The 16240-nt window shown below is 37.3% G+C and overlaps 1 long non-coding RNA gene and 1 pseudogene across 2 annotated transcripts in view; one reads left to right on the top strand and one right to left on the bottom strand.

The window, feature by feature from the left end:
* The window catches only part of LOC101907877 (uncharacterized), a 226325-nt gene that overhangs the window by 153925 nt on the left and 56160 nt on the right, over positions 1-16240 (bottom strand). The window contains exon 3 of one of the 2 annotated variants that reach the window (XR_009494191.1): positions 10924-11003. The exons of the other annotated variant lie outside the window; for it this stretch is intronic. This is a non-coding gene — a long non-coding RNA (uncharacterized lncRNA). The remainder of the gene's footprint in view (positions 1-10923; positions 11004-16240) is intronic. 2 annotated transcript variants of the gene reach the window in all.
* On the top strand, positions 11622-12588 carry LOC781774 (small ribosomal subunit protein eS19-like; annotated as a pseudogene).

Raw genomic sequence — 16240 nt, 5'->3', positions numbered from 1 at the left:
AGATTTTACCTTTTTTTTTTAATTCAGTTCAACAGGTACAGAGTGTAAATAGACATTTTTGAGACTTATTTGAGAGATTCCAGTGAAGAAACATTTTATCTATCTATATAAGTCTTAGTATTACTTATCAGACTTGCCAAAATCAACACGTTGATTAAAGACATACTTGTGACCAAATTCACACACACACACAAAGATGTGGAGTTTGAAAGGTTTGGCTTTCTAGAGCTATACAATTGACCTGATTACTGACTTCCTAAGTTATACCAATCACTCATTTTGCAATTCAGATATTTTGCTTATTTTAATAACTGTGGCAGATTAACCATCTGGAATGTACTTTATGTTTAGTATTTTTTTTATGAAACCATTCTACTCAAACACACAGATTCTTTAAGAAGCATACCAGGTGACAGAAGAGGGGAGGCAAAGGAAAAAGGAAAATTTATGAGTATGAAGTTTTATAACTTGCAGTCTTCACCAAAAGCTCCTTCATTATAGAGACCATTTTTTGGTTGTTGTTGTTAAACGGGGAATGAGAAGGAAATAAAAGCAGTTATTTTTATTAGTGAGGATGTGCTAAGGTTACGCTGTACTAACAAACAATACTCAAATCTCAATGGCTTAACTCAAGAAAAACCATTTCTCTTATTTCTCATTTACACAACGTCCTCTGAGTATGATGGCAGAGATTGCTTCAACCACTGGCCCGCTAGCTGCACCCCAGAGCCTCCTCCATCCTTGCTACAGCAGGGCACAAAAGCACAAGAGGGTCTCACATGCATAATTAAATGCTTCAGCCTAGAAATGACACTGGTAAATGAATGCCTTATCGCAGAAGCCTTTCCATTCACCGCTCATTGGTTTTATATTTGCCTAGAAGGATAGGACATCCAGATACTATTGAAAGTACTAGACATTCTGATCATGGAATTCTGAACAGAAACTAATACAGTGCTTCTCCCCAGAATAGTCACTGCATTAATTAACTCCTTTCAACTAGTCACATGATTTAGTCTTAATCTGAATTTTGCATATGTAGCTTAAGACATGATTCTGGCACTACTAGAAACTGTATATGTGGTAGGGTCTTTGATGGCACAGGCCTACCAAGTGTCCATTTGCAAGAGCGACTGAGAGGCCAGTGGGGAGAGGACACATCCTAAAGGAGCAGAAAATTGGGAAGATCATAGTGTTTCAATAACAGAATGGTAGTCATTAGCGAAGACTTTGGGTAATGTTTGGGTGAGTGAGTGCTAGAGAAAGCAAAAGAGTTGCTCTATCATTTACTCCTAAAAACACTGGAGTACAATCTTTTCTGCTTTGGGTACCAATTAACAAATACAATGTAACAGAATACAAGGGGATCTCTTCCCAAGCTTTGACCTTAAATAGAACCTGACACCCAGAAAGCTACAGAATCAAGAGCAATGCAATAAATGGTGATACCCAGAAGAAGTGGCTAGGGTGCCAAGGACCTTGAAACACAGCAGTGCCCAAAGGACCAGGATCTATTTTAAAGTGATAGTGTCAGCAAAAGCAGTATGAGTGGCCCAGCAGACGGGGGCAGTGATACAACAGCATGATACAAAGTGGGGCCACAGCAGAAGAGTGGGAAAGTAGGTACTTGCAAGAGGGTATCTGAGTAGATTTTTAAAGTCGTCCCTTGCTTAGATCCACCTTAGCAGCCAAGAACACTCATCTCCCAGCTGCTGGGTGTGTTAGCAGCTCATAGTCACAGCTGACCCCTCTCTAAGAGAACTGCCTCCAGACAAATGGAAGTTCTCTTGCTCCAGGGATGGGACCCCTCTCAAAAACAGCCTGTTATCAATAATGGACTAACCTGAGTATATAAAAGGATCCCCTGCTTGCCCTGAGCAGAGATTAATTCTGAGTGCTGCTCACACTCCAGAGCTCTCTATGGGCTCAGGCTGAGACTACATTCTGAGACCACAAATCCTTGCTTAGCTCCATCTCCTATGTATCTCCTTTTCTCTTTTTTTCTCCTTGGAGCTGAAACATCAACACAGTCCCTACCTTTACCTTAAATAGTAAGGAAACATGAGCAGTTTCTATAGAACCCAGAAAATAAAGACACTAGCTCCCTAAAGAGGCAGAACATGCATTGAAATCTGCAGACTGAAGAACGGCTTCCCCTTGTCCAAACTTCTGCTCTCCTTACTGGTTCAGCTTGGGAAGCTTACCTCTCTCCTCAATGACTGCAGGGTTTACCCACACTCTGAGACCAAGAGTAAGGCCAAGAGCTTTCATGGCATCTTTTCAGATCACTCTAACACAGTGACAATCTCTGAAGTTTCATCCTGCTCAGTGCTTGTGTCACTAATTTAGCAACAACTGCTTCAACATCTCTTCTAATAATTTATTCTTCTAATATCAAGCACCTGCTATGCCAGGCACTGGGCAGCAAAAACAAGTAAGATGTGGTTGCACCTTCCACAAGCTGCCTTTAATGGAGAACACAGATATATAAGCCCATAACAACACCCTGAAGTATGTAACACAGTGTGAAAACTGAAGGTATTTTTACAAGGGCAATGTTTTAACTGTTTTGAAAGATGATCAAAAGTTAAGGAGGAATGATGCACTTCAAGTGAAAGCATTAAAAAGGAGTACACTCTAGGAATTGAGAACGATTCATTAGATACTCAGAACATATGCTATAAGGAGGAAAGAGTAAGTGTAGAAAATAAAGTAAGATTCTGGGACTTCCCTGGTGGCCCAGTGGCTTAGACTCCACTCTCCCAATGCAGGAGGGCTGGGTTCAGTCCTTGGTCAGGGATCTAGATCCTACATGCCACAACTAAGATTCATAACGCCACAACTAAAGACCCCATGTGCCGCAACTAAGACCCAGCCTAGCGAAGAAAGAGAGGAAGTGAGGAAGAGAAAAAAGGAAGGAAGACAGAAAGAGAGATCCTAAGTGTAAAAGGCCTTCAATGTCATGCTAGGATATTTAACTTCTATCCAGTAGGCAACTAGAAGCCAGCAAGTGTTAGTAATCCCAGGACTATGGCTGCATGTATTATGATAAAAATCCTTATTTCACAAGTCTTGATTTGTGAAATATGATTTCAGGATAAGGCCTTTCCTTCAAAAACTCTAAAATATCTTAGACATTAAAAAACTGTATATAAATATTATAATTGCTCTTCATTTTTTCCAATACTTGGTGTTACTACACTTGGCATTTTTAGTATCTCACTGTAGAACTAATATTTCATTGTAACCAGTATTTCCTTGTGGTAGAAATAGATCATACTTTCCTGACTAGCCAGGATATATTTTATATGATGCCCATTTTTCTAATGGGTTATTTTTTTTCTCATTTATAGGAATTTGTGTTATATTTCCAGGCTACAATTTTTTACTTCACTCTGACAGGTTTTTTGTACTTTGTTTTTTGTGTGTTTTTTTGAGACCCAGGTATTTTTATTTTATTATGGTGAAATGAGGCTAGTTTTTACATTTTAACTTGCTTCCTTACAAAATCCTTCCATATTCAAGTTCATAAATATGATCTATATTTTCATCTGCATATATAAGCATTCTTTTTTAAATTTCAGTCTTAACATTTTAATTGTTTTATATCATGTGACAAATGGACCATATTTTCTTTCTTTTTTTTAAATTTTATTTTATTTTTAAACTTTACATAATTGTATTAGTTTTGCCAAATATCAAAATGAATCCGCCACAGGTATACATGTCTGTTCTTTTGGAACCAATTGAGAAATAGAATCAACAGTCAGAAAAATGGAACTCAAAATATCACCTTTACTACTAGGAAAGCTAATTGGGGATTATGACTTTATATCTAAAGCCAAATAGGCTTGCTAAAAATTTATTCCTAAATTGAACATGATTATGGTCGCTCAGATGGTAAAGAATCTACCTGCAACACAAGAGACCTGGGTTTGATGTCTGGGTTGAGAAGATCCACTGGAGGAGGGCATGGCAACCCACTCCATGTTTCTTGCCTGGAGAATCCCTATGGACAGAGGAGCCTGGCAGGCTACAGTTCATATGGTCCCAAAGGGTCGGGCACAACTGAACGACTAAGCACAGCACATCTCTCCAAAATTCCTATCCTAATCCCCTAACGTGATGCATTAGGAGATAAGGCTTTTTGGAAGTTGATTAGGTATGAGATGGAGCCTTCATTCATGGGATTAGCCCCTATATAGAAGAGATCCCAGAGAGCTTTCTGGCCCCCTTGTGTCATGAGAGCACACAGCAGTCTATGAACCAGGAAGTGGGTTCTAACCAGACACCAAACTTGCAGGCATCTTGATCTTCTGGACTCCAGAACTGTGAGAAATAAATTTCTGTTGTTTATAAGCCATTTGGTTTGTGGTATTTTGTTATGGCAGCACAAGTGGACTTAAACAGTTATTTATCCATGCGCTAACTGGCACGGGTAGAATGTTACTGATTTCCTATTTATGTAGCAGATCCCTGTGAGTAGGAGCAGATAATGCACCTTGGCCACAGGCAGGGAGATCTATAGAGAGTAGTGAAGTGGCTGCTTAGCACAGCCATCTCAACAACTCCTCTCAAACAAACCAAGCAAAATAATTCCCCCTTGTTGCAAGATGTGGAGTCAAGAAAATATAAAAGAAGAAGATAGAGGTCTTTTAAATGAAGATCCTCATGTGGAAGCATAAGAAGGGAACAATAAGAGGCTTTCCTCCTTAATAACTGAAATATCTGAAATAACAAAAGCATACGAATTCCAAAACCACACAAATAACGAGATGTAGTGGTACCCATGCTACACCATGTAAAAAACTAAGGTGAAATCATACAGAGATGAAACTGAACAGAGACAAGCATATTCAAGTCGGAAAGAGTAAACTAACTTTTGGGTTTCTAGTTCCAGTCCTACTGTGGCCTGCTGGCACTTTATTTCTCCTTTATGGATAACTGCATTTGCCTATTTTGTCTTGACCATAGGTTTTCTTTTCTCTCCACTGCTGCTGCTAAGTCGCTTCAGTCAAGTCTGACTCTGTGTGACCCCATAGACAGCAGCCCACTAGGCTCCTCTGTCCCTCAGATTCTCCAGGCAACAACACTGGAGTGGGTTGCCATTTCCTTCTCCAATACATGAAAGTGAAAAGTGAAAGTGAAGTTGCTCAGTTGTGTCTGACTCTTCGTGACCCCATGGACTGCAGCCTACCAGGCTCCTCCACCAATGGGATTTTCCAGGCAAGAGTACTAGAGTGGGGTGCCATTGCCTTCTCCGTTTCTCTCCACTACTGGGAGTGAATTTATGTTTCTTGCAAATATACAATTCAAAATTAGAACCAAAAAAAGAGAAAAACAACAACAAACAGAGTAGAAAGACACTTACATCCATTAAATATAATTACCAGACTTTTATAGAAGTTTTTAGCCTATGATTATTTTCTATCCATCATTTTGTTGCAATACCATTATACATAGCAACTTTCGTATTAAATTACTCATGTACTTTTCCCCAGTTATACTTAAGTTTCTGTCAACTGTGTCCTATTTTTAAATGCAAACATTTTAATTTAAAAAATGCTTAATATAAAGAAAACTCATAAGTAAAAAATATATATGTAAATGATAGAAATCACAATTAAATGGAAAAGACAAGTTAATAATAGAATTCACTAGACTTCAGTTTTTAACATTTTCTGTAGAAGTTTGGATTCCCCTTTGAATACAAATAACACATCTAATTAAGGAAAAACACAAAATGGAACTTTTGCTTATGCAAAGGTAAAGAACAGACTTTATTCTGGAACACTTTAAGAATATGATCAGAAACTAGTTCAGGCAAAAATTTCCAACTAAAATGTATTCCTGGAGTAAAATCTCACCAAAGACTGCATTTTGTAGACAGTGAGATAGTGATTCTATTACTGCTTGCACATTAAGAAAAAGATGTGATGTCTGGAGAAATTGGGGAAACCCAGTTTACTCAAAGTGTAACAACACAAGAGTCTGTTTTATTTACACAGTACTAGTACACTGGTACTTGGAATAATCATTCTAAGATATTACCTATGTGAATATATCTGCTATAAAAATTAGCACAAAAATGAATATTTTAAAATTTTGTTTTTTAAAGAGTTAAAATGTCAAAAACAACAAAAGAGTTAGGATGTAAATAAAGCTCAACTTAATTTAAAAGAGGGGTAAAAACATTTGATCTAGTGTCTCTCATGAGTAAATTGCCATGTAAAAGAATATTTGATAAAAAAGATAATATGTCATTAAAAACTGGACTTACTCGAGGCATGCAGGGGCATTTTAACATTAAAAAATAAATTAGTGTTGATACAAATTAGCAAAAGAAAAGAAAAAGTGCATAGTCCTCTTAATACATGCAAACATTTCAGGTAATTCAACATTAATTTACAATAAAAACTCTTAAACTGCATATAGAATGGAACTTTCAAAATAGTGTAGAATGCTCAGTAATTTCCTGAGACCAGTAATAAGACTCTTCTTATTACTTACCTGGTATTGCCACTTTTACTTTTTACGATACTAAAAGGAATTGCCAGTGCAAGACACTAAAAATCAAAGCAAAATAATTCATTATTTTCAGCTGACTTGATACGTGTACAGAGAAAATGGCAAAAACAAAGCAAAAGAAAAATAATCGACATTCAAGCTATTTGTCAAAAAGTGAACTGAGCAAAATCTCTAGATACATGATGATTACACAAAGTCAACTACATTTTATCTTCCAAAATAAAAATATATAATTAAAAAAGTTTAACACAAAGCCAATTATAGTAAGACCTAAATAATAACTTTGATGGAATAAATCCAACAAAATATATGTAAGTACAAAGCATTAGTGAGAAAAGTCAAAGTGGATGTAAACAGAAGTAGGAATATACCATAATCAAGAACTGTCAAACTCAATATTGTAAAAATGTAAATTCAGTCCATACTGATTCATATATACAATACAAACTTCAGTACTTTCTTGGTGTCAGTTGAAAATTTGATTCTAAAATTTATGTGAAAATGAAAAAAAGGTTGAGAAGAGCCAAGATAAAAATAGAAGAAAAACAAAGCTGGGGAAATTACACCAACAAATTGTTAAACATTTAAAATCTATAGTAATTAAGGCAATGTGATTTTGAAATGAGGATAATCAAAAAATGGACCAGTGAAGTAGAATTGAAAATCCATAAATACAAACATTAATATTTTTATACACATACACAGTCATTTTTAATTTTTTTTTACAAAGTGACACTGTAGTACAGTGGGTAAAAAATAGTCTTTTCCAGAAAGGATGGTCTTTTCAATATGGGTACTGATCAATGGGCTATTCATATAAAAAAAAAATCAATAAAATGTGATCCCTGTCTCACATCAGACACAACAACCAATCTCAGATGGATTGTAGATTTAATTGTGAAATGCAAAACACAAAAGCTTTCATTAAGAAAACAGGAGACTATTTTCATGACCTGAGATAGACAAGTGTTTCTTAAATAAGATTCTAAAAAGGTTAAAGAAGATAGGAAAACATATAAATTGGACTAAGCTTAAATAATTTCTGTTCCCCAAAAGAAGACATCATTACAAACCAAACAAACTCTATAGTAGGTACAAAAACACATTTTTATAAATGTACTGTCAAAGAATGTGTCTAAAGAAAATATAAATAACTCCTACAAATCACTAAGAAAAATACAAACAACAAAATAGGAAACTAGGTAAAAGACTTGAAAAAGCAATTTACAAAGAAACTATTAGAATGGCTCCTAAATACACAAAAAGAGGCTTTAAGAGTCATCAAGTAAATACAAGTTAAAACTGAGAATAGATATACTGTACAATCCATTTTTATTCAAAAACAGAGACATTATTTTGCCAACAAAGGTCCGTCTAGTCAAGGCTATGGTTTTTCCTGTGGTCATGTATGGATGTGAGAGTTGGACTGTGAAGAAGGCTGAGCACCGAAGAATTGATGCTTTTGAACTGTAGTATTGGAGAAGACTCTTAAGAGTGCCTTGGACTGCAAGGAGATCCAACCAGTCCATTCTGAAGGAGATCAGCCCTGGGTGTTCTTTGGAAGGACTGATGCTAAAACTGAAACTCCAATACTTTGGCCACATCATGTGAAGAGTTGATTCATTGGAAAAGACTTTGATACTGGGAGAGATTGGGGGCAGGAGGAGCAGGGGACGACAGAGGATGAAATGGCTGGACAGCATCACCGACTCGATGGACATGAGTTTGGGTGAACTCTGGGAGTTGGTGATGGACAGGGAGGCCTGGCGTGCTGCGATTCATGGGGTCGCAAAGAGTCGGACACGACTAAGCGACTGAACTGAACTGAACTGAACACTCCATTTTTAAAAGACAGGCAATATCAAATGTTGGAGTGGATATGAATCAAATGGTACTCTTATTGCTTAGAAGAAACTACTCAAATTACTAAAAACACAGATCCAATAATCCCTCAATTCTGTTATCAGACTTGCACAAAAGAGAAAGGCACTCACATATTTACTACAAAGACAATGACAATGTTTATGCTGCACTATTTGCAATAGCTTTCAAATAGGGATATCAAGAGTCTGTAACAGCAGAATTATGAATAAATTATGATACACTGATAAAATAGATAACTACATAGTGAAAAGAAAAAGAACATTAACTATAGCAACCATGTGGATGCATCTCACATGCATATGTGAAGTCAGAGAATCAGGGGGAAAACAATCTTTGCTGTATGATTCCACTTACATGAAGTTAGAAAAATCAGGATAGTGGTTATCTTTGGGGATTAATGGTTGAAAGGGAAAAAAAAAAGGAGTCTTCTCGGTGCAAATAACGGTCTCTTTCCTCATCTGGGTGTAGGTTTTACACAGAAGTCATCATTTTGTGAGGAAGAAATCATCAAGTAGTACATTTGATTTGTGTATTTTCCTACCTATGTTTTACACTCCCCAAATAAGTTAACCTCAAAGTATTTTCCAAAGATCCATATTCAAATGATTCTAAATACTAGTATTCACAATGATTCCCAGTTATTTTTAATATCCCAACTTTCAATGAGAAACAGAAACAATTCCTGCTGTAAGAGTTCTTCTGGGCCAAGTATAACAATGAAAATAAAATGTCAACCCACATGTGAATTGGCTATAACGTGAGTGAAAATGGAGGCACTGGTAAAGTTTAAGAGTACTGTTTCTTATCTAAGAATCTAAAGTTGACTTTTGCTTTACCATTTCCTAAATGGATATTTCTAAGCACTCATTCATGCCTGCACATGCAGGACTGTTACAATGATCAGATTCCCTCACAGAGAGACCATCATTTACCATCACAGCTCTTCTAAGAGTCTCATGTTCCTGCCTGTGATCTCTCCTTGCATGATTTTTCAATGCTTACTAATAAACTACCTTCCAAATAAACAATGGATTCAACTCTACCATGCTTCTCTCTTTAATGTTACTGGCACATTTATCATCTGGAGATATAGGTGAGAGGTTTAAAGGTACAATTAGTTTTTCTTTCATCTAATTTAAATGAAAATAGTATAATGAGCTTTAGGGACAAAATTCTCTTAATTAAGGGGAGTTATTCCTAGTATTCCTAGTTATTCCTAGTATTCCCTGGTGGCTCTGACGGTAAAGTGTCTGTCTACAATGCGGGAGACCTGGGTTTGATCCCTGGGTTGGGAAGATCCCCTGGAGAAGGAAATGGCAATCCACTCCAGTACTATTGCCTGGAAAATCCCATGGACAGAGGAGCCTGGTAGGCTACAGTTCATGGGGTAGCAAAGAGTCGGACACGACTGAGTGACTTCACTTCACTTCATTCCTCGTATTGTGTTAACATATTTAAATTGACTAAAATCCTTTTTTTATTAAATTGACTAAAACCTTTTGATGGAGAGAAAAATATGACATCAAGCAGGTAAGTTATGGTTGGGATGTCCCACGAGTCTAAGTAGAGGTGCAAGCTGACTTGATTTCAGGTATACTATGATTAAGCACAGCTAGTCAAGCCTATCAAGAAAGTATCAAGTTCTCCAGAGAGATGCATTTTTATCTTTGCAGCATAGTTCCAAGTTTAATTCAGACTGGTGTTTTCAGCATTTTATAACATTTTTACAAAATAGATAAACTTCAAAATAGCATATTAATATAAAAATGTTTCAGCATTTTATAAAAAAAAAAAAACTTTCAATACTGAAACAGCTCTTTTACATATTTTGGACGTAACTGCTTAGTAGAAGGCTCTAGAAGTCTGAGCTGTTTTTCATGATGGCAATGAGCTAACTGTAAAACTTATATAAATCAATCTGAAACTATGATAAAATATTTCCTTGGCCTTTTGGGTTTTAAGACCTGTTCTTAAAGATATACATACCTCTTAAAATGATTTCTGAAGCATTGCAATGCAAAGTAGAAAACAAAAAATCTAATTTAACAAATCAGCAGGGCAAGTATTTTCTTCTCTTAATGCTGAAGCACTAGTGTATAAAATACTCTTAGCTCATTAACTCCAAAGGAACTACATATTACAAAGGGAACTAAAGTAGCCCTTTTAAGGCAAAACATTTGTACAATTCCATACAGAAGCTTAACATAGGAGAGAACCACTCAGTCTAGGAAGTGGGTATATAACTAAGAATAATCCTTTATTAATTCATTTATTCACTGTCTGACAGTGTCCTTCTAACAGACATAAAAAGGAGTGAACCAAAATTCTATGTCCTCAGTGGGACACATATGTGCAAATGATCAAGTCCAGTACATTTATGTAAGGCAGCGGAGGTGCAAATATCAAGGTTTTTGGAGGGTGTGAAGAACATCAACCTCTGGGGCATCAGTAAAGCTTTGCACAGAGGGTTGTAGAGTAATGCCAAGTTAGTGATAACTCAGGGAGTCTTACCTGGAGCTTGGGTTCCCCTTAGAATCTTCCTTGGTAACCTTCAGAGTATAGTGAAGTACTCTCACATCTCCAGACAGGCCCTAGAACAATTTGATCATTAAGCCCTCCAGCCTCTACCTCCATTAGCAGCAGACAAACCAGGAAGCCTCAAAACAAGTCAACTTACAGGTACTGTGTGCTTGAGTAATCACTTCAAGTCTCTCTTATGGGGAATTACACTGTGACTTAAGTAGAGTTATAGAGCCAGAAATAGATGAGGTCTTTTCTTACATTAAAATTTAGAGCAATCAAGTGTATAAAACTATAGGTTTCCTTCAACAACTTTTGCCTATGGTAACATTCAAGGGACTCTGATCTGATTCAAAAGTAAATGACCCATTTAAAGACCATGTTCCCACCACTGGCAGTGTTCAAGGTTTCTACCTCTGAGTGACCGCAGAAGAATTAAGGAACTAACCAAGCCTAGGACATTATATCAATGCATGCACAATGTATTTCCCTACTAGAATTAATATAACCCAGTTAAAAATGGGCAGAAGACCTAAATAGACATTTCTCCAAAATTGACATACATATGGCCAAGAGGCACATGAAAAGATGCTCAACATCACTAATGATTAAAGAAATGCAGGTCAAAACTACAAAGCGGTACCACCTCACACTAGTCAGAATGTCCATCATCAAAAAATCTACAAACAGCTTTCCCCTGGCTGGCAGCGCAGAGGCTGCAGGATGCCTGGAGTTACTGTAAAAGGCGTGAACCAGCAGGAGTTCGTCAGAGCTCTGGCAGCCTTCCTCAAAAAGTCCAGGAAGCTGAAAGTCCCTGTAACACCGTCAAGCTGGCCAAGCATAAAGAACTTGCTGCCTACGATGAGAATGGGTTCCACACATGAGCTGCTTACACGGCACAGCACCTGTATCTCCTGGGTGGCTCTGGGGTTGGCTCCATGACCAAGATCTATGGGGGGCATCAGGAATAGTGTCATGCCCAGCCACTTCAGCAGAGGCTCTAAGAGCGTGGCCCAGTGGGTCCTCCAAGCCCTGGAGGGGCTGAAAATGGTGGAAAAGGACCAAGATGGGGGCCACAAACTGACGCCTCAGGGACAGAATCACTGGACACGTGGCAGCTGCCAACAAAAAGCATTAGGACAGATGATGCTGGGTTAATAAATTGCCTCATTCGATAAAAAAAAAAAAGAAAAAAATCTACAAACAATAAATGCTGAAGAGGGTGTGGAGAAAATGTAACCCTCTTACACTGTAGGTGGGAATGTAAATTGTTACAGCCAGTATAGAGAACAGTATGCTGCTGCTGCTGCTAAGTCGCTTCAGTCGTGTCCGACTCTGTGCGACCCCATAGACGGCGGCCCACCAGGCTCCCCCGTCCCTGGGACTCTCCAGGCAAGAACACTGGAGTGGGTTGCCATTTCCTTCTCCAATGCATGAAAGGGAAAAGTGAAAGTTAAGTCGCTCAGTCATGTCCGACTCTTCACGACCCCATGGAGTGCAGCCTACCAGGCTCCTCCATCCATGGGATTTTCCAGGCAAGAGTACTGGAGTGGGGTGCCATTGCCTTCTTCAAGAGAACAGTATAGAAGTCCCTTAAGAAACAAACAAACAAACAAAACCTATAATTGGAGCTACCATATGACTCAGCAATCCCTCTCCTGGGCATATATCCAGAGAAAAAACATGGTTCAAAAGGATACATGCCCCATAGTGTTCATTGCAACACTGTTCACAATAGCCAGGACATGAAGCAACTTAAATGTCCATTGACAGAGGAATGGATACAGAGGATGTGGTACATATACACAATGGAATATTACTCAAGTTGTTTAAAAGAATGAAATAATGTCATTTGCAGCAACAGGGATGGACCTGAAGATTATCATGCTAAGTGAAGTCACTCGGCAGTATGACAAGGCTTATATGCAGAATCTAAAGAAAACGATACAAATGAACTCATTCACAAAACAGAAACAGACCCACAGACTTGGAGTATGAATTTATGGTTACCAGGGCTAAAGTGTGGCAGCAAGGAGTTTGGGATTGACATGTACACACTGCTATATCTAAAATAGATAACCAAAAAGGACCTACTGTAAAACAAATTTTTAAGTGCTCTAGATAAAATCATACTTATATGGTAAGAGTTATCCAGCTTTACAGTTGGAAACTGAAGTTCAAAGAGGTTATATATGTTCCAGTACTCACACACAAAGACAGTAAATGGAAGATCTTGAACTTGAATTGAGTTGCATTTGCCTATAAAACCCACATGCTCTTTCCTAAGCAGTGCAGAGGCTAAGACGGAGTTTCCTTACTGACATCAATAGATTGGTAAGCATCAGAATCACCTGGAATGATTAAAATGCAGATTGTGCATTTAATTTAATGCAGATTATGCATTAATTTAATGCAGATTAAAATGCAGTATGCTAAAATGCAGATTCCTGATTTCCACCTCAGACCAACTGCAATTTTAATAAATTGTTCAACTGATTCTTACCCAAAGTTGAGACTGCTGGACTAAACGAAATAAATTTCTTTCAGATTTATTCAAAACATTAAATTTATCTCAGGTATGTGGTTAGATGATTGGCACCTTGGCTTTTTTTTTTTTTCCCATGCAGAGAAAATAATTATTTTAAGCCCTCTAAATGACAAACCATTAGACAATCATTCACATTGCAATTCTTGGATACACCAGCAAAGTACCAGTAGAAGTTTTCCTTCAAAATATTCGAAAAGTTGTTATTTGCTAAAACTAGAATGAGTAATCCAAAGAACACTGTCTTCTTGGGCCTTTGCCAGTTATGTTAATATTCTGATCATTGCCGACATTGGCATTAAGTTAATCCTAGATATATCTCCCATATGACTATTGGGAACTTCATATACTATTTAAAACATAACCTTGTATGTGAATATCCCTTTCTAGGCAATCCTGAAGTCCTAGAACAGGACCTAATATCCCAGAAATGTGGGATTGGGAGGCCCCTGACTTTAGAGGTATTTTGAAATAAGTCATGGTAGGTCTAGCCAAGGATCATTGCTCTTATCAAACAGAATTTCAATTGAAAGAAAACTTTAGACCTAGAAAAGTAGACCTACAAATTTTTAAAATGTATCAAATCATTGAAACCCACTCATTCATAAAATCCTTATTGAGCAATTACTATATGCCTGGTACTGTGCCAAGTCTAAGTCTAAAATTACTAACTTAATAAAGTCCCAAGTAGACCAGACACTGCATTGGGGACCCCAGGGAAATACGTAATGCTGGTCATTTTCTCACAAAATTTATGAGAAGATTAATAAGACAACATTTATGCATGTGAAATAATTATAAAACACTGTGTTCAGCTTAGATACTGAAAAAAAAAGCGTTCAAAAGGAGAAATTAGTATGTTTCAAATGTTGGGTACTTTAGTGATTGTTTTACATACATTCTCTTCTACTACTTTGCACAAAAACTGTGTGATATGAATATGACAACTGATATTTTAAAAGAAATAAAATCATACTGGGTAGTAGTAAATAGTGATTTTATAGATAATCATTATAATCAACGCTCAACAGTTGCAGTAAAAGTACTTTTCCAAATAACCAGCCAAAAAGATGTGAAGCTCGATTTCAAATTCAATTTGTTCATTTCCATTTGGCTACCACCAATGCTATCTCCTCTTCTAAGAAGGCAGAGGAACTCATGTGAGTCCAAGTATTCAGAAAACTCTGTAGATGCAGGAGGAATTCAAACAATATAAAGTTGTACTTTGGACTCTTGAGCTCTGATACATATCCTTTCCCTCCAAGATAAACATAAAAAAACAAGTAAATAATGCCATCCAGTGCCAGTTCTCATAGAATTAAGTAAGACACACCACAGCACATTTTCACGGAGCTACTGGGTGGGGACAAAGGGTTATTTTAGGATTCCCGAAATCTGGGCATGGTGAGATGAAACAGCATAACCCCAGGTGTGGGGGGCACTTCAAAGCAGTGCTTGCAGCCATGCAGGGCAGCTGTAATTTCTGGAAAACAATAGCAGGAGATGAAGCAGTTTGGCATGCCGATTGAGCAATGGGGTAAGGACTCTGCCAAGGGCACTAACAAATTCCACAGTAAGTGAATACAACTGAAAATCCAAGAAAATGATTCACACGGGCACTGGTAGAAAGGCGTGTTCAGGTTTCCTAGCCTGGTCTGCTGAGTCACTCACTAGAACTTCCCACAAAACAGTTATTATCCTGAGACTCTTTATGTTAGTAAGAGGCACAGGAATGTGTGATGAAATCACACAATTTGGGAAATGATAACTTGTTACAATTTACAAGAAACTTGAAGGATCCCAGGACACAAACTGATTGCTTAGCAGGTGAGAAAACAGACCCAGAGACATTAAATGTGCTGTCTAGGGTCACAAAGAGACTCAAGAGAACTAGCACTAACTCGGGCCTCAGTTTGGTTGGATTCTTTGCCTGGTTCCTGATGTTATTATTCTGATCAGAGAATGGAATGTTCTTGCTTATTAAAGTCATTAAGTGGTTAAAGCTAGGTGCCTAAAAAGACATAGCCCTCATTTTTAAAAAGGTGAAGGAAAGTCACACTGAATATTAAAATCGCCTTGAATAAAATGGGAATCATCAGGATGTTGCAGGCCATCTTTTAAGATGATCACAGGTCCACAGTGGACTGTACACATGCCCCTCATAGAATAATTAATGGGATAAATTATTCTAACACTGCCATTTTAAAATACTTATAAGGCATTTCAGTTTAACTTTTTGAAAAACAAGTGAAATCTAAGTAATATTTTTCTGTGTATTTTGTCACTTGCTTCAGGTCTTTCAAATTTCACATTTTCAGTGAGGTCTTCTTTGTTTTGGTTTTCATTTTAAGTATAGTTGGCGGGCTACTGTCCATGGGGTGGCAAGAGCTGGACATGACTTAGTGACTAAATAACAACACATAGTTGACTTACAATATTATATTAGGTTGAAGTATACAATAGACTCAGAAGTTTTGTAGATTATACTCTATTTAAAATCATTATAAAATGTTGGCTATCCTCCCTGAGCTTTGCAACATGTCCTGACAGCTTATTTATTTTATACAGTAAGCTCTGCTTTGAACACCCACTTTAAAGCTGCAAACCCCATGCCATACTATCCACTCGTGAGGTACTCACGATTCTCTCTATGCTTTATTTTTTCCTCCAAGACATTTAATACAACCTAACAAATGATAATTTATTCTTTCTTATCATCCTCTAAGTAGAATGAAGACTTAGAGAGCAAGAATTGCTTATGTC

Source organism: Bos taurus, chromosome 4 (genome assembly GCF_002263795.3).
Source record: "Bos taurus isolate L1 Dominette 01449 registration number 42190680 breed Hereford chromosome 4, ARS-UCD2.0, whole genome shotgun sequence".
Taxonomy (NCBI): Eukaryota; Metazoa; Chordata; class Mammalia; order Artiodactyla; family Bovidae; genus Bos; species Bos taurus.
This window is presented reverse-complemented; position numbering and strand designations above follow the sequence as displayed.